The sequence below is a fragment of the Leptidea sinapis genome, chromosome 15, assembly GCF_905404315.1.
Source record: "Leptidea sinapis chromosome 15, ilLepSina1.1, whole genome shotgun sequence".
NCBI lineage: Eukaryota > Metazoa > Arthropoda > Insecta > Lepidoptera > Pieridae > Leptidea > Leptidea sinapis.
The window spans coordinates 6,701,404-6,724,331 of record NC_066279.1 but is presented as its reverse complement, the minus strand read 5'-3'; the positions used below and the strand labels follow the sequence as shown (position 1 = coordinate 6,724,331).

The 22,928-nt window shown below is 34.5% G+C and overlaps 1 protein-coding gene across 1 annotated transcript in view; it reads left to right on the top strand.

The window, feature by feature from the left end:
• The first annotated feature begins 624 nt into the window (after positions 1–624).
• The window catches only part of LOC126968254 (actin-associated protein FAM107A), an 83,176-nt gene continuing 60,872 nt past the window's right edge, over positions 625–22,928 (top strand). Inside the window, exon 1 of the mRNA XM_050813142.1 lies at positions 625–847. The gene's annotated coding sequence lies outside the window, so the exon portion shown is untranslated. The remainder of the gene's footprint in view (positions 848–22,928) is intronic.

The following is a 22,928-nucleotide window of genomic DNA, read 5'->3' as shown; positions in this document are numbered from 1 at the left end:
AAGTTGACAGTGTCAACTATCAACTATCAAGTCCAAAAATCCAACATCCAAATTCTCAATGTGATTCTGCTGAAGATCGAAAAGATAAATTAACAATATTCTATAAAGACGTGATTAAAAATAACAAAAAATTTATGCAACATATTGTTTTAGTCCATCCGGTCTGTACATTAACGATTTTTGAAAACTAAAAATCCTATCCAAAGTTGTAGCCAAATTGTAATAATTATATTCATATTTGTAATTTTTTTACTATATTCTCCGTTTGATATAATAATGAAGTATATCTTTTTACGTGGTAACTGCGTATTTAAGTCGTTCTAAATGGCATGCATGTTCTTACTTCTTTCGTTAGTAAAAAAACGAGTAAAATTCACCGATCGTACGGAAAATTTAATCGAAAAAGTATGTATGCGATTCCACTGAAGTTATTATTGTAAGTATGGTATAAAAAATCTAAATCCTAAAATTATGTATATATTTTATAAACATCTATTTCTGAAGGCATGGGTTCCCCCATTATTTTCAATCCTAATGTATAAGCTGAAGCAGTAAAATTCGCTTACTATCTACTAAGTACTAAGCAAGTTTTTACATATGACAACACATCACGTTGCGCGCGCTTCAAACAAGGGACGAACGAAGTGGGGACTGGGGACTTGGTTTGTTTATCAATCAAATCGAGTCGGGACAGTAAAATTGTTGTGTGTTCGTGCTGTCGAAATTTTGTTTGAATCGTAATAACTCGTGAATCGTGGTAACTTGATAACAAAAACTATTTTCTGGTGTTCCTGTTAGAGGATATTAAAGTTCAGAACATTTAAAAATTTAAATTCGTGTGCGATCGGTGAGTTTTTTTTTATAATCATTCTGTTATCAATTTAATGTTTGATAAAACTAAGTAAGTAATGTTTACATTTTGTGTAACCTTGTCAAAATTATTTTATGAAACATTTTCTTTTAATTCTATACTTATATATATGCTTCATTATTATTAATTTTAGACTTACTCTTCTATTAAATAATTTTTTATCTATTAAATTGACTGATATCGTTACGGTAATCTACTAGATACCTATATAAGGTGTCATTACAAAGTAAATATTTATTTAAATGAAAGTTATTTTCACGATATTGTCATTTTGATGATTTTACACTTACAATATATATTATCTGTTTTTAATAATGTTAGATCGCATTTCGCAAATGCGTTTGTTCTGCCAAGATACCGATGGATTTATTTATTTTATTTAACCGTAATTTCAAAATAAGGGAGGCACCTACCTAAGGTAGCTGCTACCATTGGGATAGAAGTCAGTTATTAAAAACGTAATTTATGCTTAATCACGTCGGTAAATAATACTTTACAATGCTGAAAAAATTATATTTTGCCAGATCAGTCTGTAGACCCTTAGAACGGAGGTAGGCCGTCATTTTAATTAAATTATTTATCATTAGGTAAGAACTTCCAGCGCTAACCGCCTTTCATTTATTAAACTGAAAAAAAAAAACTATAAAATACTTTGGTTATCACAATAATAATATATTTCATGAAACCATTGAGCTAATGGCACATCTAATAAGGTAGGTAGGTACCTATTCCGATATCTTTATGTTTTTAAATTGGACTCTGCAGTCTACAATAATATCGTGAGTTACTATTGTATCTATATACAGTAGATATGCTTACTTCCTCATCTTTGAAATGCGTAGTGTACTGTAAAATGCGCGTAAGTGGTCAATTCTTACATAAGTGATATAATAATTATTCGCAGAATAATATCACTTGTTACCCTGTTATAAAATTATCGCAGGCTTTCTATTAACATGATACCTATTATGTTTTCAAAATAATCTACCTATACATCTATACATATAAATAAAATTGGAGTGTCTGTTTGTAATATTGAAATAACCGTTATTTGCTACATGTACCTATATGAATATACCTAAGGAGCATACACCAAAATAATATTTTTTACAATTTTTGTCTGTCTGTCTGTTTGTTTGTTCCGGCTAATCCCTGAAATGGCTGGACCGATTTTAACGGGACTTTTATTGGGAGGTAGCTGATGTAATAAGGAGTAACTTAGGTTACTACGTTATATTATCTAAAAAACGACGATTGCCGGGTCAGCTTGTATTAAAATAATATTGGGGTTCGCACTTCACTCTAGTCTCTATGGCACTATCTATGGGCTATGATACTCTGTACCTCTATTATCTACAAGGGACGTAGAAGTTCTGATAGTAATTGGTTCCGAAAATTGTCTCAAAGCGTCATCGGTCCCTCGTCCGCGTCGACTCGATTATCATCTGATAAAGTTCTCGAAGTAGAATAAAATAGAAGATATTAAATAGGCTCCTGAGATTTCTACGCAAATCTGATGCAATCAAAATAAAAAATATCGTATATCGGCGCCTATTTCTGCCGTGAAGCAGTAATGTGTAAGCATTACTTTGTTTCAATCTGAAGGGCGCCGTAGCTATTGAAATTACTGGGCAAATGAGACTTAACATCTTATGTCTCAAGGTGACGAGCGCAGCTGTAGTGCCGCTCAGTATTTTTGGGGTTTTTCAAGAATCCTGAGCGGCACTGCATTATAATAAGGCAGGGCGTATCAATTACCATCATCTGGGTTTTATAAGGTTTTTAATATTTCAAATTACTTTTAGTCAACTTAAATCACAGCCATTCACAATAATTAAGGCCTTTTATGTAGGTCTTAGAAAACTAATATAACCCTATATATGTGTTGGGAGATAAAACTTTTATTAAGCTTATTATAACTGTAACTGCAATGTGTTTTTGGAATAAATCTAGAATCATAGGTTCTCAACGTGGGTGATAACGCCCCCTTGTGGGCGTTTGAGACTTTCGGGGGGGCAGTAGAAGACCCAGAGAAAATTAAGGCATTGAGATGGCGCAGATGGGGCGTGGTTAGATTAAAAAATATAGTCTAAAAAGGCAATAATAAAATACACGAAAATACTCTAGAAAAAAAACCTATTCTCAAAGTGGGCGGTGAGCAAAATAAGGTTGAGAGACTATGATCTAGATGGAAACGTAGAATGTAACTCAATAATAATTTGAAAACGACTTAGGTATAGGAATATAGACGTAATTTTACATAAATATGAAGCAATATGTCGGAAATATAAGTATTATTCCGTGACTCTGTAATGCGTGTTTCGATTTATACGTCAATGATCATACAATAAAAGTACTACGTGTCACAGAACAACAATATGAATAAATATGTTTTGGTGCCTTTTGACAGAGTACACCAATCATAATTGCACGCGACTAATTATTAAAAAAAAATATATTTTACTGTTGTTATCGCCTATCTGGAATCGCTTCTTAAGGCGAAGGGTAAACAGAAAACATGCAAACAATGTATTTTTAGACAAGTTTTGTGGTGAAAATATAGGATTTGGAGCTATGAACACTACTTTATCCTGTTACACATACCCTTAAGTCTTACTTGTAGGTTGCTAATGCTTATTGTTGGTTAAAGTTAGCACTCCAGAGCTATTATGAACTACCAGTTTTCTTTGCAGTTGAACAAGTTTTTTCTCGGCATGATGCATTTGTTTAGTATACTACTATCATAAAAGTTGTTCTTATAGATTTTACTTTATTATGTTGGTACATTTATTCAGATAAGTAATCAATAATGAGGATTATAAGCAATTAAGCAGTTTGCGCCTGTTAAAATGTTACATTTTCGACCCATGAATTTTGAAAATGTTGGCTTTGTTACGTAAATGTTCTCTGGGTACAGGAGTAATCCAATTGGCATCGCTTTACTGGAGGAGAACTAAAGATAGGGGCTAAAATATAGGGGTTTGGTAAGACCAAAGACCTACATCCTATATTTTATATTAAGTATAACATCCGGATAAGCGAGCCTTGCGCGGATTTTTAAGAATTTACAAAACTTGAAAAAAAAAATCTAATAGGACGGGGTCTTCTGCGTTCCGGATCACCCAATGTCGCATCTGAGCTATTATAGTCTTGTATATAGTGGCGAAATTTACCTTTGTATTCTAATGCTATTGTAGCTGTTTCTCATTAAAACACGGATAAACGGACGACCTGTATAGCCGAGTGGTTAGCGATCCTACCTACTAAGCTAGAGGTCCCGGGTTCAAATCCCGGTAGGTGCAAGCATTTATATGATGAATATGGATGTTTGTTTCCGAGTCATGGATGTTTGAATGTATTTATGTATGTTTATATGAATTTATGTATGTTTAAGTAACTAAATTGTATTAAATATATCGTTGTCTTGTAAGCCATAACACAAGCTATATATGCTTAACTTGGGGCAAGATAATTTGTGTAAAAAGTGTGTCAATATTATTATTATTATTAACTACACTTTTTTAAAATTGAAACTTAGCTAGATCGATTAATCGCTCCCGAAATCCCCTGTAATTAATATATTGATTTTTATGAAAATCGTTTCCGAGATTCAGATTATATATAAATATATACACAAGAATGACTCGTTTAATTATTTGATTATTGGAGGGGTTCATATATATATATACTGGGGTCTTTATTTAGCCGCAAACGAATATTTACGCCTACGAATTCGAATTCTGAATCAAAAGAAAAAGCACGACACTAAGATTGAGATCTATAGAGCATACTATGACTTTACTCACGTAAAACTTAGCTGAGTGTGATAACACGCGAACTTGATGTCGATTTTAATTATTAAAAGCATGGCTTAAACTCACGAGTTCAGCGTATTTAGTATTTATGATGTCTTGTACGTTTCCCTTATAACCCTTAGATAATTTATACGACTAGATAGAGCCTGTTGCTGCGAGCATAGAGGTTAAGAGTCAACCTCAATGTTTTTCAAAGTTTTCACAGCTGTCACAGTCTATCTAGACGTACCAGTGAGAGGCTCCTTTGCACAGGATGCCGGCTAGATTATGGGTACCACAAAGGCGCCAATTTCTGCCGTGAAGCAGTAATGTGTAAGCATTACTGTGTTTCGGTCTGAAGCTAGTGAAATTACTGGGCAAATGAGACGTAACATCTTATGTCTCAAGGTGACGAGCGCAAATATTGTTATGCCACTCAGAATTCTTGGGTCTTTCAAGAATCCGAGCGGCACTGCATTGTCAACGGCAGGGCGTATCAATTACCATCAGCTGAACGTCCGGCTCGTCTCGTCCCTTATTCTCATAAAAAACATCTTTATCACCAACTACGGTTAAGCCCCACAGACTAACATAGCATCGATAAAAACTGTAGTGACGTACACCGGCGGCGTCATCCGTCTCGTTTTTTAATTAGCAAAGTCTTATAACTGCCAGCAATATGCTAAGTGGCTTACCTTTCAACACGACCTGCAATTATCACTGACCTGCAACTCCTTTGTTGCAAGCGATTCTTCTGTTCATCTGTGACATTTGATTCCATTTTCAAATTCAAATATTTTTCCTCAAAATATTTTGTAAATTACTTATTGCACGTCTAAAACTACCACCATTACGAAGATTTATGTCTCAGACCTGAGAGGATTGAATTCATATGAGTTATGGTAAGTTTATTTGTAATACGTTCTAGCAGCTAAAATGATTACAGAGCCTACGTGTTATTGCGATAACTACTTATGTAAAATTTAAACAATTTCAATCTTAACAAATTGATTTTTCATTTACGTTAGTAATTGTCGGTGGTAGTCGTAACAATTTTTTAACCGACTTCAAAAGGGAGGAAGTTATAAATTCGATCGGTATTTTTTTATGTATATACACCGATTAGTCTGATATTTATGATCCGATTTACGTAATTCTTTAGTTCGATGCAGAATAGATGCCATTTGAATACATAGTTTGGCCCAGTAGTTTTCATTTTATGAACAGTTTTTATGAAAATTTTTGTTTACCTCGATGATATAATTATTTTTTGTGTACGGCTTTTTTAGGAATTTTAATTCAGGTTGATAATATATATTATAAATATTAACTGACACTAAAAAGTAAAAAATAAAACAAAATACGTTCAAAAAACCGATTTCAAAAAGTGAAAAGTATGAAATAACTAAAAATTTAATTTAATACACCTTTACCTTTAATATTAATAAAATAATATTATTTGTATGTGCGTCATGTTGATTGATAGGTTTTTGGCAGTAAGTGAATGGACTGTAAAAGGTGGGCATCATTTGGAATACATAGATATAATATTATTATTGCGTCACAAAAAGTGTAAATATCCCAAGCGCGTCCTGTAAATTACAATCATTACTTTTAAAAAAACTTTGAGCATGAAGAATATGCAAGATAAAGTGGACTTATGTCCAATTACTTATGTAATTAATATACAAACACAGGTGTAACCATGAGATAGCGCCTATATTATCTTGTAATCTTAATATGCCTTTGTATTAACTGTGATAACAGTCGACAATACGTACTTTATTAAGTTTTTATAATCACTTGATCTTATGATTATTATTATGATCCACCTACGCACGACACGCCACAACTTAGGATATCATCCCCACCATCTGGGTGTGTGGCGGTCCTCCACAGTGCGGTTTTTAAGGAGCTTTCTTCCACGTACTACAAAGCTGTGGAATGACCTTCCTTGTGCGGTGTTTCAGGGACGATACGACATGGGTACCTTCAAAAAAGGCGCGTACACCTTCCTTAAAGGCCGGCAACGCTCTTGTGATTCCTCTGGTGTTGCAAGAGAATGTGGGCGGCGGTGATCACTTAACAACAGGTGACCCGTACGCTCGTTTGTCCTCCTATTCCATAAAAAAAAGTAATTTGTGTGACTATATAATATTATTAAGACCAAGTTTTTTTTATGACGTGAATAGGGTTAGTTTTAAATTATATTTTTTTCGACGTTTTCACAGCTGTCATGCTATCTACACATATAATTAATAATCTATACTAATATTATAAAGCTGCAGTGTTTGTTTGTTTGTTTGTTTGAACGCGCTAATCTCTGGTACTACTGGTCCGGTTTGAATGATTCTTTCAGTGTTGGGTAGTCCATTCATGTTTTTTTTTTAAATTATGGATCCGTAATAAAATTGCTATTTTGTAACACAAGGTGTAAAATCGAAGACCTATTTTTGCGTGCGCTGCAAAAACTATTGACAATAGAACAAAATGATGTACAGGCTATAATATAGGCAATATTTTATTACTTATAAAACTATCGTGTGAATTATACTTTATATGGCAAAACAACGTTTGCCGGGTCAGCTAGTCTAAGATAAAACCAATAATAGCCAATGCACACATTGACAAATCAAAATTGGTCATATATTATCGGGCTGTCAGGTTGTTTAAAAGCTAGTATATTTTAAGTCTCTAGTCAATAGATTCTTCTTCATTACATCTGCTATAATTATATTTTTTAATTTTGCCTATACGTCAGTCACACGTCAACACGTTGTCTTGTAAAGTAATATTAATACCGCAATTTTTTTACAAAGATATTTTTAATAACCTTTTAGAAATTATTCCTTTCCTGTCCTAGTCTAAAAACACCAAATTACGAATAATCTTAAGAATTCATACCTAACTTTTTATTGTAATTGAAATGATTTGTAAATCTTGATATAAAAGAGTGGTAATGAGTTTCTTGCTACTTCTTCTCATTAGCACAACCCTTTACGAAGTAGCGGTAGATTCAATAAGAAAAATATATTTTTTTGACATTCATAAGTGTCAATTCCGTGACCTACGCGAATAAACTGATTTTGATTTGATTTGATAACTTTCATTCAGAAAATTGTATTTTAAATAAGCCACAATATCGGATTATTGTTTTGCTGTAGTAGAAACTGAAAGGTTCCTAAGCTCCTTTAAAGGTCAGGAAGGCAGTGGTATCAGCTCATAATCCCGCAATATTATAAGCCGGTTAAGGTGTTGGTGTTGGCCGATGTCAAACGTCTCACTTTACCTGCGCAGTAGAACAGGTAATCCTGTTAAGCGACCGCCACCGGCTGCAGTGTGTTACTCGGTATGTCAGTCATGAGACAACATTCAGTTCAAGTCCGTGTGCACAACTATTACGATGTGCGACGCAAGAAATCGTAAAACCTCACCTGCCATACAGGAGAAGCTAGCCATCTACGAAAACGGTAACCGCAGTGCCAAATTATACATAAAAGTATCACCTGTCGCGCTCTCATCTAGGGTTGCAAACCGTAACTCTAAAATACAGTATGCTACAATGCTGTTTTTTACACAATGTTTGCTATACTCGTGCCAGTCATGTAATATTATGCAAATCCATTTGAATTTTATAATTATACTAGCTGACCCGACAGACGTTGTTCTGTATATAATAAACAAAATAATGTTTTTATATGATTTTGTCAATAATATATCATAACATCAAAAATTACTTCGTACATGCACCCTATTGTCGTAATGAAATTGTTTCACAGCAGAACTGTCAAACGGTGCGTCAATAAATTCTCTCATAGAAATGATGTATGGACACATCAAAGGAAAAACAAATTTGTTGTTTTTATTTAATTTATCTTACTCTTCTCTGGACTTCCACAAATAATTTAAGACCAAAATTAGCCAAATCGGTCCAGCGGTTCTCGAGTTTTAGCGAGACTAACGAACAGCATTTTTATATATATAAGATTCTATTTAAAAATATAAAATAAATGATACTCTTTTTTGGAAGTCCGTACTCTTTATTTATCTCCTTTGAAATCAGATATATTCTATTTCTTTTAATAAAACTTGGCAACCCTACTATCATCCCGCCGCCAAACAAGGAGATCAAGTTTACGATCGAAAGTGTCAACCTGTTATAGTATAGTAATCATTGTGATGTGCGTTTCAATATAGCTAGTTGTCATTTAGTTCACGTTTAAACACTGACCTGTATAAATACTACTGGACAGGCTGTTCCTTAAGTTTGACAGGAATTTTTTTGTGCGTATTTAAAGCGCCACTTGCGAGCGTCCAGGGAACTAATTTTGACGTATAATACAAGTGGCTGCGAAGAAACGTACAATACTCTGAAGTATTTTTACATTTTGAATTAATTTCGTTCGTTTTCCGTGTTATTTATACCCGTATTTCAAGAATCAACGTAAAGTACACAATATTTTTTGTAAATAGTTTCCCACCATCTATGTTGTCCACTAGGTTGTCTTCACTAGTTTTAGTTCCGCAGACATTCGCTACATGGCCAACAGCGCCAAAATGGCGAATAGCAAACAGGCACAAAAGCACTTTGACAGCCGCCAGTCCAGTGGTATATAGAAGAGGTCAGTGTAAAAATATCACCTGTCGCGCACTCATCACGCTGCCAAACAAGGAGATCAAGTTTACGATCGAAAGTGTCAACCTGTTATATTATAGTAATCATTGTGATGTGCGTTTCACTGTAGCTAGTTGCCATTTAGTTCACGTTTAAAACAAAGGCATGGTCTTTCACGCTCCGTAAATATGATACGCGATCGGTTTGACATACTGCACCTCTACATTCTAGTACCGACACTTGATACTTTACAGTCTACGTCCTTTGTTTCAACGTGTCCTTGTACTTACATTCTTTTCCGCCGGCTTATTCACGTCATTAATCTAAGCGGGTTATTAGTTGAGGGATGTCATGTAGAATCAAGAGACTTATTTTGTAATACATCTAATTACGGTCTTGTGGCAAGTTTATATGTTTAATATTTATCGATTGAATTTCATTTCGTCATGCAGCAATGTGAATGAAATTTGTGAAGCCTTAATATCTAATGTAACGAGCGCAATTGCGATATCGCTTAGTATTTCGGGTTTTTGATGAATTATTGCATTGTAATCTTTTCGTTACTAGCATTAGTCTTAAAGTTACATCAGTTCGTTAAGAGGTGTAGGTATGTGAAGTCTTTGACATGGTGAGAACTGAAAATAAACTCCCAGCCTATCAATCATATAACAACTTAGCGTACTTGATATATTATGCAATTTTAGGTGACCTGCGCAGAACCAGGCAAGAACCATGCATCATTATCCTCTATATAATCTACTATACTATAGTAAGCCTTCTTTGCCAATGAAGCTTTAAAATTTCTTGAATTTGTGCTCAGTGAGTCCTAGTATACCTTAAAAACCTTAAAACGATGCGTGATTCGAACCCACGACCACCGGCGTTCCGTGCCGGTGCTCTAACCAACTGAGCTTACCGTTCGAGTACCGCCTCGTTATAAAATTCTGTTTGCTTTGTTCAACTCTCAGGTTGTGGCTTCATCTACAGGATCTACTTTATAGTTGATAACCTGCTCAACCCCAATATTTGCATATTAGGAAATTGACTTGAGGTGTCGCTCTTGTAATTTATTTACCAAATTTATCACATTTTATTTGTGTATATTAATACAGATACAACCTAGAAGTGAGGGTTATCACTTTAAAAACATAACATATTGTCTAGTATACCTTCTGGTATTTTATTGTAAAACTGATGACCAAGACCTATGAATGAGCCCTTAACTTAGATTACTTATTAAATGGCACATACGGTTTTAATTTCTGAATTTAAATTAAAATCTTTGTTAGGGTTTTGGAAGCTAACTAATGCTGTTGCTTCACTCAACTTTAGCCTTACTTTAAAGATCCAAAAACACTCATGTAAAACATTTACTTATATCGACAGTCGTCTGTAACATATTTTATTGCCACCTTCTTACATATTTTTCTTGAATGGGTCACTTATGAATGTTTCTAGTTGTACAATCATCAGTCATACAATAATCTCAAAATAGATCCACAAAGAATGCTTTTTGTCGTTATCATGTAGCCTCGTTTGTAGAGACAATGAGCTATCTGTGAAAGGAATATTAGGTTGCAAGGGTCTATGTGTTCAATGTTAGGCGGCAATTTGCCTCATTAGCTTTGTTGTGGGACGTACAACAACAAGTTGTTCTTACATCATGTATTACAAAGTGTAGCGACTACCATGACTTATTCTTGTCAACCTATTAGCTACGCTTCATCTCAAATTATCTTTACTTGACGTTCTCAAACAAACATTTACTCTTCGAAATATTTCCGATATAATGATCTTTTACAGCACTCGTGTTGATAATATTATGGAATACTTGGTTGTGTAACCTTGCTTAATATTATAATTATACGTACAGCTAATTAGCTTAAGAGCGCGTTTTCCGCGTTGCGAGAAAAAATCTCAATACGGTCATGCCGGGTTTGTATAGATGTTGATATATTAGTAACGTTTTTGTACGGCTTACATGCGTGCAGTACGGAATAAAATATATGATCATGTCGCAATGCGGTACTACAGTTATATTTTTGTTTGCATGTAAATCACGATACATTATGTATGCATTCCGTGCATTTGACACCGGCGCTGCAGTGCTCGATAGATAAGGCACAAGGGATAAGCACACTGGGTGGTCACGGTTTCCTGGATCAGCTCCAAGAATGAAATTACGGTTATCCGTTAATGTTATCCTGCCGGAGCATCTCAATCAAAGATCTTCGATATTGTTAGCTTAAATCGCCATTAAGTGTCTCCTTTATTCATTTATCTTTTCATTATTATTTAAGTTATAAGAAATCACATTATCCTGTTTAGGCTTTGCGATTTCGTCCAGAATCAGAATTTCCTCTCCTAGACATAACTTGATGATAATCTTCAGAGTCGGATGGATAGTAATGGGCTTTGCAAGGATTTACATGCTTAGATTTTTTGTAGATCTTGGGATAGCTTGGATCGAGATTGATTAAACAGATTTAGTTGAGAAACACATTTTGTTAGCGATAATAGGCTCTCTCCGAATTCTTCACTTGCAATAAATATTTCTTTAAAATCATATATGAGGTCTTGTCCATACAAAGGACGACGGCGAACGAAAGCCAGATTAATGTGCCTTTTCTCTTTCGATTGTCACCTTTCTATCACTGTCGTTCTTGAAGTGTGGACGTGGCCTAAGATATACAGATTCTGGTGCCATTCATTAGGATAACAATTGCATTTGCGAATCCGATTGCCTTGTTCTAATTCAATTAATTACCTATTATTATCTTTATGATTTCTGTTGGTGTGTATTTAGCCTTACTCTCTTTTCTGGTTCTGCTTTCTTTTTCGGACTATTGAAATGCCTTTTTATTATATTGTCCATTTTAAAGAACTTAGCTTTCAATTTAAGCATAGCAAACATTTAACGTGTGTACAATAAAGCTTTTATGTATAAATACAACTCATTAAGATAAAAGATACAGATTATACAACCAAATGTAAACACCACTTGCGTATATTGTAACGTCGTTTTAATGAAAGTGCCGGAATTGTCAACTTACGAAACCGCTATTACATATTTTGTCGTAATTCTTCAAAGCGCGACGAAACAGCTCTTAAATACCTCGCAAGATAATCATGATGTTTACTGCGCTCTTTAGTTTTTTGATTTGTATATTCAAAATCTTCCGTCACGACCCTTTTTTTCTTTTATTTAGTGACAAGGTGGTCTGTGTTTTAACAATAAGCCAATCGATTGAGATTTGTTCATATTGTTGACATTTTCGCAGAACATTTGTACATGGTAGGTACTTTTAAGATTTTTTTATATCCATGAGTTGATTCTATTCTGGTAACAAATACCTACTATGATTAGAAATATATTTTTTGTCGGTACTGATATTTACTACTTTAATAAATAACTTTTAATGAATGATTTAATAATTACTTTAGTTATTCCGACCAATTTCTTTGGGTCGTTTGATCGTTTAAAGAATGGATTGACTGCACAATTTGTATACATCCTCGCCGGCGAAAAGATAGAATCTGTGATAAATTATTGTTCTAGTAATTTACAAATTTAAAGTCATCTATTGTTATTAATGCTCTTCTAGCTACTAGTACAGATGTATACTATTTTAATAATTGTGATCCTTATATCTGGGGGTGAGGTCCTGGTGATCTGTAATACAGGGTCAACCTACTTCAGACACCAGCTCCTCACAAAATACTAGCTGTTAAAAAATGTAACACTACTGTACTGTTTTAGCTTTAAGATCTTTGTGAGGAGAAAATGAATAGATATTATCATTATTATTTATTTTTATAATTTATCTCAGCCTTTCGCTGGTTTGCCTGCATATATTATTACTAGCTGACCCGGCAAACGTTGTTTTGCCATATAAAGTATAATTCACGCGATAGTTTTATAAGTAATAAAATATTGCCTATATTATAGCCTGTACATCATTTTGTTCTATTGTCAATAGTTTTTGCAGCGCACGCAAAGATAGGTTTTCGATTTTACACCTTGTGTTACAAAATAGCAATTTTATTACGGATCCCTAATTTTGAAAAAAAAAAACATAGCCTATAGCCTTCCTCGATAAATACTACCCAACACTGAAAGAATCATTCAAATCGGACCAGTAGTACCAGAGATTAGCGCGTTCAAACAAACAAACAAACAAACACTGCAGCTTTATAATATTAGTATAGATTATTATCCTGATGATATAGTGGTCGACATTCAACTTTAGGAGTGCATTGTTCATGATAAGAGTTTGTATGATTTGCCAAATAAAGTGTGTTATCTCTGCCCATACGGGAGGCAGCTTGAGTGTATAATGTCATTGACTTATTACTTTGGTAATCATCTAGTGAAATTATTTACGCTCGTATTTCATGTTAGATGAGGAATATTAAAATATAGAAGGAGCGCTGTTGGCAAACTTCAATGGCGCCCTTCTAGCGGCCAAATATAATTAATTTTAAATGCTACCTAAACCATAACTACCTACTGCGGGAATAATTGTAGATCTCCTGCTATATGTATATCATGTTCCTCAAATTAGGATCGTTAGTTTTTACAAATGATTTAAGTTTTCTTTAGTGTTAATTCCGCCAATTTTTTTTTTATGGAATAGGAGGACAAACGAGCGTACGGGTCACCTGGTGTTAAGTGATCACCGCCGCCCACACTCTCCTGCAACACCAGAGGAATCACAAGAGCGTTGCCGGCCTTAAAGGAAGGTGTACGCGCTTTTCTTGAAGTTACCCATGTCGTATCGTCCCGGAACCCGGAAACACCGCACAAGGAAGCTCATTCCACAGCTTCGTGGTACGAGGAAGAAAGCTCCTTGAAAACCGCACTGTGGAGGACCGCCACACATCCATTTTTATTACATATTTGTTTTTAAACAATTCGACACGTGTTTCGCCTCTACACGAGGCATCTTCAGGACGTGTTGTCTCGCCAAAGTCTGGCACGAGACTGAATCAAAAAAAAAAAATCCAAATTTCTATATTTGATATTAAAATATATACTTATACAAAATAACTTAAATCTACTTATTAAAGCAATTTACAATTAAGCCTTATATATGTAGGTATCAGAAAACTTATTTCTACAACCCTATCTACGTGTTGGGGGATAAAACTTTATTATGCTTAAAAAACTAAAATACTACTTTAAAACTGAATCAAATGAGCCGGAAGCCGCTCTTTTATACCCTCGTCCCATGAAATGACGCGCTGTGATTGGTCGGCTGTTGTGACGTATTACCCGTGGAAGAGATACGTAACAAAGGCGATGGGACTAAATTTGTTTGTTCATTCAATAAATTTTCGTTAGTTTCTGCTATACATTTTCTGATAAGAGTAAAGAATCTTGCTTATTCGGTTAAAAAAATTATGTGCGCGCGCCTCTTAATAATCTTGCTCCCCTAGTACTTGATAGACGTGACTCTAGAGTTCTGCACCATCTAGAGATTTACCAGTGGGAGGCACCTTTGTACAGGATGCCGGCTAGATTATGGGTACCACAACGGCGCCTATTTCTGCCGTGAAACAGTAATAATTACTGTGTTTCGGCCTGAAGGGCGCCGTAGCTAGTGAAATTACTGGGAAAATGAGACTTAACATCTTATGTCTCATGGTGACGAGCGCAGTAGTAGTGCCGCTCAGAATTTTTTGGGTTTTCCAAGAATCCTGAGTGGCATTGCATTGTAATAAGCAGGACGTATCAATTACCATCAGCTGAACGTCCTGCTCGTCTCGCCCCTAATTATTATACAAAAAGACCTTATCATTATATAGATGATATCTACCATAAAAATACAAATTGAAATTACAAATACAATATAAAATCGTGTACAATTTTTATAGTTAACATTGATATTAATCTAATTGAGTCGCAAAGATTAGCACATAGTTTCAGATATCGGTGTACAGGTAGGTGGGTGTACTTATAAAAACTAATCTCTCTTGATCCGATAATAATTTAACGATATTGTTATTTACACCTCCATGAATAGATCTAATTTATATACGCCTAGCCATGCGAATACCCAATGAGTCGTAAAACCTTAATTACAACATTTGAATGCGAAATAAGACAATTCGCAGATTTTACGGCCGGGCTTAATTTAATGGAACATTTTGCGTCCGTTTAATCGTCTTGCTTGTCAGGTTAAAGATATGAAATACGGATCATTAGTTGCTTTCACTATTACTAAATAGTTTCCGTTAATTGGTCTTATGTAATACAAACAATCGCTAACGCAGATTAAAACTGAGTGGTGACGTCATACCCTTCAAAATTCAGCGTAGACAATTTGATGTAACCTGTAAGAATGTTATCTATGCTTATGTGATTACAAATTTTTACGCTCAGTCAAAATTATCTATTGACTAGCTGATGCCCGCGACTTCGTCCGCGTAGATACATCAAGTTTGGATTATTTCATGTCCTGATCCAGTTCCGGTTTCCGTTTTCGCTCCCGTTCGGAACATATTATATTATTCTTATTTATAGGAAGATTGCCATAACAAACTAAACCTACTATCGGTATAGTTATAGCCTTATCGAAGTGAATATGCGCGCGTTAACCATGGATTTTTCCGGGATAAAATGTAGCCTATATCCTTTCCCAAGCTGTAGTCTATCACTGTACGAAATTTCATCAAAATCGGTTTAATAGCATCGGCGTAAAAGCGTAACAAACAAACTTACATTCACATTTAATATTAGTAGGGATTAAATAAATTTTAAATTGGGAATATAATATGTATATTTTAAAATGCATGCTTCCGATAAATATACAAATCTATATAAGAAAAGAGTCTACTTATTTAGACAAGATGTTATACTTCTTTCGCATAACAAAACAAAATTATTAAAAAAATAATTCCGCATAATTAAGTTAAATACCGTTTACTTCATCATCATCATCAGCTGGAAGACGTCCACTGCTGGACAAAGGCCTCCCCCAAAGATTTCCATGACAATCGGTCTTGCGCTGCCCTCATCCAACGTATTCCGGTGATCTTGACCATATCGTCGTTCCATCTTGTCTTGGGGGCTGCCAACACTGCGTCTTCTGGTACGTGGTCGCCATTCGAGGACTTTACTGCCCCAACGACCATCTGTCCGTCGAACTATGGGCCCTGCCCACTGCCACCTCAGTTTCGCAATCATTTGGACTATATCGGTAACTTTGGTTCATCTACGGATCTCCTCATTTCTGATTCGATCTCGCAGGGAAACTCCGAGCATAGCTCTCTCCATTGCCCTCTGAGCGACCATCAGCTTTCTCATAAGTGATAAGACCCATAGTTAGCGACCACGTCTGCGTACCGTAAGTCATCACTGGCAACAAACACACACAATACCGTTTACTTTATCATTAAATTAGTTTTATACAATTAGAAAGAAACATATGTTTCAAACTGTGTGGCTAGAGCTAATATAGCCCAAATTTCGTTATATATTGTACTACATTTTCGGAATGGCGCTATGACGACAAAATTTCATGAAAAAAATATATTAATTAAATACAATTTTATTTTTTCTCACGTCTGAGACTGGTGCTAATTATTCAATTAGTGATACAAAAATCAATCAAGTCAATATTTGGATTTGAACTTTGAATTGAAAACGGATCTTAGGAAATTTTATCCTGATTGGAAATGTATTCAACTTGCACATGAGTATTCCAATTAATGATGCTACTAGTCATACCTGTGGTTATTTTAGTATTCAATTCAATTCAATTTTCTTTATTTGCGAATTTTGGTGATATACAGGTGTTGAATATATTCGAAAATATATGAGCAGCCAAACTCTGCTTAGTTACAGCATGCAACATTAAAAAAAACATATAAATATGTATATTATTACATTACAAAAAATTCCATAAGGTAACCACTGATTTTTTTTTAAATCTTCACACGAATGACAAGCACAGTTCCCTCTTTATGTAAAGAGGACATTCTTTATCTTAAGTATATTGGTAAGGATTGAGACCGGTTGGTATACCAAGTATATCGATATGCGTACTTTTTACATAGGTTAGTAACTTATTTCTAATTAAACTATCTTACTTTAGTACTCCCTTGTTGTACTACACTGTAACATCCCTTTTTTTAATTTATATAAATATATAGACACTAGTGGACCCAACAGACGTTGTCCTGTCGGAAATTTCGGACACACGTCTTAAATTTGAAAAATCGGTCCAGCCGTTAGGAGCAGTTCACTAACATACACATCAGCAGGAGAATTATATTATATGGGCGGAATTGAGAATCTAAACCAATCTCAAATTCACTGGAACACACAAAAATATCATCAAAATCGGTCCAGCCGTTTAGGAGGTAGTTCAATTGTGAATCTAAACCATTCTCGAATCCACCTGAATACTCACAGAAAGTTTCATTAGAATTGGTCCAGCCGTCTAGGAGGAGTTCAGTGACATACATACGCACACAAGAATTATATATATAAAGATATATATTTTTTTTAAATTTTATCTATGCTATATCTTTTTTTGTATATCTTACTTAGCCTTCTAGCGTCTTTTCATATCTACTAGCCCATGTGCTTGTAACCACTGATTGTATAGTATGTCTTATCTATTAGAAAAACCTTTATCTTTTTTTTTTTAATTCGAGATCTCCTCCGTTTCTATAATATCCCTGGGTAAATGATTATATAAACGCTTCACACGTGTATATAGTGAATATCGTAATATTTTAGCAAAATAAATAGTCTCTAGTTAATATTGAGAATTATTAAGACTAATGCTGAGAGCGTACTTAGAGTTTGCTTAGACTTAACTTAAGTAAAACTTAGCTGATTGTGATAAAACGCTTGGCTGTTGCATTACGCTGTGAACTTAGCATAATTTCAGCTGTGAAATAGCTATAAGAACGAAATAAAAAAAAATAACACAAAAACAACCGACTTCAAAAACACTATTCCAATACAATAGATATAATATGCACTAAAAAGTATAAAAATAATTGCGGGTTTTATACAATCTAATTAATTAATCTAATTCTAGTTACGATTATTGTTATTTTTGGAATGCAATCGGACCACACGGGAAGCACCAGCTTTCAAATAAAAAAAGAATTATCAAAATTGGTTCACCCAGTAGAAAGTTATGAGGTAACAAGCATAAAAAAAACATACCGATGAATTGAGAACCATTTTTGATGTCGGTTATTAAAACATCATTCTAAGCTAAGTTATTAAAACACATCTAAGTTTTACGTCAGTTAAGTCTAAGCACATACGCTCTAAAGATCTCAGCCTTATTAAGGCTTGTAAGGTCAATAACACGAAGAGTGCGAAATATTATTAAATGTTATTAATTTAACCGCTGTTACAAAATATTTACCTGCACGTTGCAAAATTTTGACCCGATTTTAAAATACTTCAAAAATGATGTACGAAGGTTTCAAGTTTTAACACGTTTCCCTCGTCCAAGTTTTTACTGAGCTTTTACCACTAATAAGGCCCTTGACGTGAGTATCACTCGCCGAGTGGGGGCCCTTGAGCACGAATTTTTTGGCAGCTATAAAGTGGTTCTTTATTGTTGCGTTTCCTGGAGTTTAATATTTTAGAAGCTTTTCTGATTGTTATAAAGTTATGGATTTTGTGTCTCCATGTATTTCTTTGTGCTTCATCGAACAAACACAAGCCTTCATTTAAGTATACTAAAATATATGTCGTATCTTATGTTTTAAACTAATTTCATGATTGTTAAGTCAAGCCCGTATTAAAGCTGTTTATTATAAAATAGCTAGCTGACCCGACAGACGTTGTTCTAAAGATTATAAAAAAATTGTGTTTTATAGAAATTTGCCAATAATATATCAAACATCAAGTATTATTTCGTAAAAAATGGTCCCGGTTGTTACAATGAAATTGTTTTACAGCAGAACTGTCAAACCGTGCGTCACTAAATTCTCTCATAGAAAATATGTCCATACAAAACAAATATTGGAAATAAAAATAATTATGGGTCCCAAATCGAAATAAAAACTATCCTATCTCTCAAGTTGGACTAAACTGCACTCCATGAAGTAATCCCCATTAAAATCCGTTAATTAGTTTAGGTGTCCATCGCAGACAAACAACGTGTCACGTAATTTATATATATTAGATTTACGGCTGTAGTTACATAAATCATTTTACTGTAGGAGGTACTAAAATTATCATAAAAATTGATCCTTAGTAGTCTATTTGAGTGAAGCGAAGCTGATCGGAGCTGTGTGACTCCAATTGATTTTTGTGTTAAATTGTTTCTCGGCCACTTCTAGACAAATTTAAAAAAAATTTGAACAAATAGAATGTTTTCGAAATTTTCTAGGTTATTGTCGAGACAGAATCTTGAATTACGACTTGATTCAATTATTATAATTAAAAACAAACATGATTTACAAATTATCCTAAATTAGCACACGCTATTTATATTAATTTAAAAATTGAGCCGTTAGATCAAATCTTGTTTGATTAATTATCTTTAGTTTTTGTACACAGATTTAGTTTACCTCGCTGCGCTCAAATATACACCGTACGACGAGCGACTGCGGCATCCTAGTTCACTATCGAATGTTTTAATAAAAAAATTATTCATAATTAAGGGGTTCTATTCCGGGTTGGGAATGATGATTTAAAAAAAAACCATTGATGCAGTTCTAGTTTCTTGCTTTAAGTTGTCTTCGCTATTCCCAATAGTTTCGGCTTTGTTAAGGCGACACTAAATGCCAGCGACCTTGAGCGACATGAGTTCACGGCTGCCGGCCCGCCATCTTTGTAACAAAGCCAATATTTTCAAAATTCTTGGGTGGAAAACAGTTTATATGCTTACAATCCTCGTTTTTCACTATTAATCTGAATAAATAAACCTTCACAAAAAAGTACAAGCTATAAGAATAACTTTTCTGTGAAAAGTACCAAAAAATTGCGTCACGCCATGCCAAAAAACTTGTTTAACTTCGAAGAAAAGTGGTTGTTCAAAAAGGCTCGGCAGTGTTAACCAACAGCAAGCATTCGCAACCTACAAATAAGACTTAAGGATATGTTAGTTAGGTTGGTTAAGTAGTGTTCATAGCTCGAATTGCTACACTTTCCCCACAAAACTTGTCCAAAAACACCATGTTTGCGTATTTTCTGCTTACTCTTCGCCTTAATCCACGCCACTTGGTAAATTCATCCTGTATATGAACGAGCGGACGTCTATGACTTCACCTGCGTATCTTGATCTTGTTTATGTGACAATTCGATCTTAATTCCCTAAAACATAATTTATCCAGTCCAGTCGCTTCGGAGGTGAGCAGGATTCTCTAGTAATCAAGGCAATTGTATTTATATACATAGACTAGCTGACCCAGCAAACGTTGTATTGCCGATATCAAAATTCCGATATAAAGTAACTGTTGATCGTAGATAGGTGAAAATTTGAAGTTGTATGTATTTTTTAATGCTGACTCATAATCAAAAAAATAAAAAAAAAATCATGTGGACCCCTTAACATTTAGGGGGATGAAAAAGAGATGTTGTCCGATTCTCAGACCTACCCAATATGCACTCAAAATTTTATGAGGATCGGTCAAGCCGTTTCGGAGGAGTTCAATGTTTAACACCATGACACGTGAATTTTATATATCAGATTTAAAAAGGAATGAAATATATATACTAGCTGACCCGACAGACTTTGTTCTGTAGATAATAAAAAAATACTGTTTTATACGAAATTGCCAATAATATTTCAAAACATCAAGAATTATTTCGTAAAAAATGCTCAGTGGAATGACGGTGGAACTGTCAAACCGTGCGTCACTAAATTCTCTCATAGAAAATATGTCCATACAAAACCAATATTATGGGTCCCAAATCGAAATAAAAACTATCCTATCTCTCAAGTAGGACTAAACTGCACTCTATGAAGTAATCCCCATTAAAATCCGTTCATTAGCTTAGGAGTCCATCGCGGACAAACAACGTGACACGTAATTTATGTATATTAAGATTAAGAATTTTAAAAGAAAATAAATTAATGGAGGAACGTTAGAATTCGAAAAATAATAGTAGTAGGTATAGAAGCCATAAACCATCTAGGATAAAATTCGCATCGAATAGTGGTAGTTTCATGTCAATACGATCAGTGGTTTAGGTGTGAAAGAGCCTCAAACAAAGACCATTTTCACTATATATATAGATAGATAGATTAATTCTGTAGGTCTGTGTGTATATTAATGTGTTGGGCGGGCGGTGTGCGCTAGCAAGTAGGCCGAGTCGCGAAAACCTCCGTTCTTCGTAGTCTGCCTTGAAAGGTCGTCGACCTGCGAGCCCTGCCCGTGAACGTGGAGGGATGCTCTAATGTGATATCGATACTGCAATTAACAATTACTGGAGCTGTGGCCGGTATTATTCAAATTTCATGGCTCAAGTGTAATTTTAGTGCATAAATCTAACGATATTGTTTAATGAAAAAAAGAGTTAAACACAATATACTGTGTTATTAAATATTTGTTTGTTTGTTTGTTTATTTATATTTTTTTTTATAAAAATAACGGACGAGACGAGCAGGACGTTCAGCTGCCATTACCTACGATGCAGTGGCGCTCAGGATTCTTGAAAAACCCAAAAGTTTTGAGTGGCACTACAATTGCTCACGTCACCTTGAGACGTAAGATGTTAAGTCTCATTTGCCCAGTAATTTCACTAGCTAGGGCGCCCTTCAAACCGGAACACAGTAATGTTACACACACTGCTTCACGGCAGAAATAGGCGCCGTTGTGGTACCCATAATCTAGCCGGCTTCCTGTGCAAAGGAGCCTCCCACTAGTAAAGTAATTTTAAACTTGGGGTTACTTTTCATTGCGTTTATTAATTAGAAAGTTAGAGATCCTTTATAATATCATTGCTTAAATCCTTATTCAAAGTGATTCTGTAAATCTGAGTTGTAACAATCTTCATAATATTAACTTCTTATAATATAACTATTAGTATTAATTTTATTATCACTATTATAATTTTAAATGTTTGAATCCGAGCTTTTATAGGTTTATGTAATTAAATATAATATTAATACCTTGAATAACTATTTATAAATTATATTTCTTATAGCGCTGTCGTGGGACGGGTCGTTAGCTTCCCTAAAATACGGTCAAAGGAAGCGATGACTGGTCCATGCGTCTCGCTCGCGCTAAACTGTAATGCTGTAAATATTGATTTTGAAAGAGTGGCAATGAGTTTCTTGCCACTTCTTCACATTATAGTTCAACTATTTCAAAGTGGTGTTAAATGGTAACATTTATGACTTTAACATTAATAGGTGTCACAATTTTGACCTCATCAACAAAAAACATATGAATTTGAGTTAAAGTTCAAACATTCGTTTCATTTTTCCGTGTGCTAACAAATAATTTCTTAGAAGTGCATACCTTACAAACATTAATTTCTGTAATTTGACAGGTGTCAATGTTCGAGACAAGTGAATGCGTGCGGATGTATCGGAATATAGGTGTTACGTAGTTACCTCTTACTTTAATATTTTAGGTAGTTATAATATATTGAATCAATTAGTTTAAGACTAGCTGATACTCGCGACTTCGTCCGCGTACACACATGACTGAGTACGTA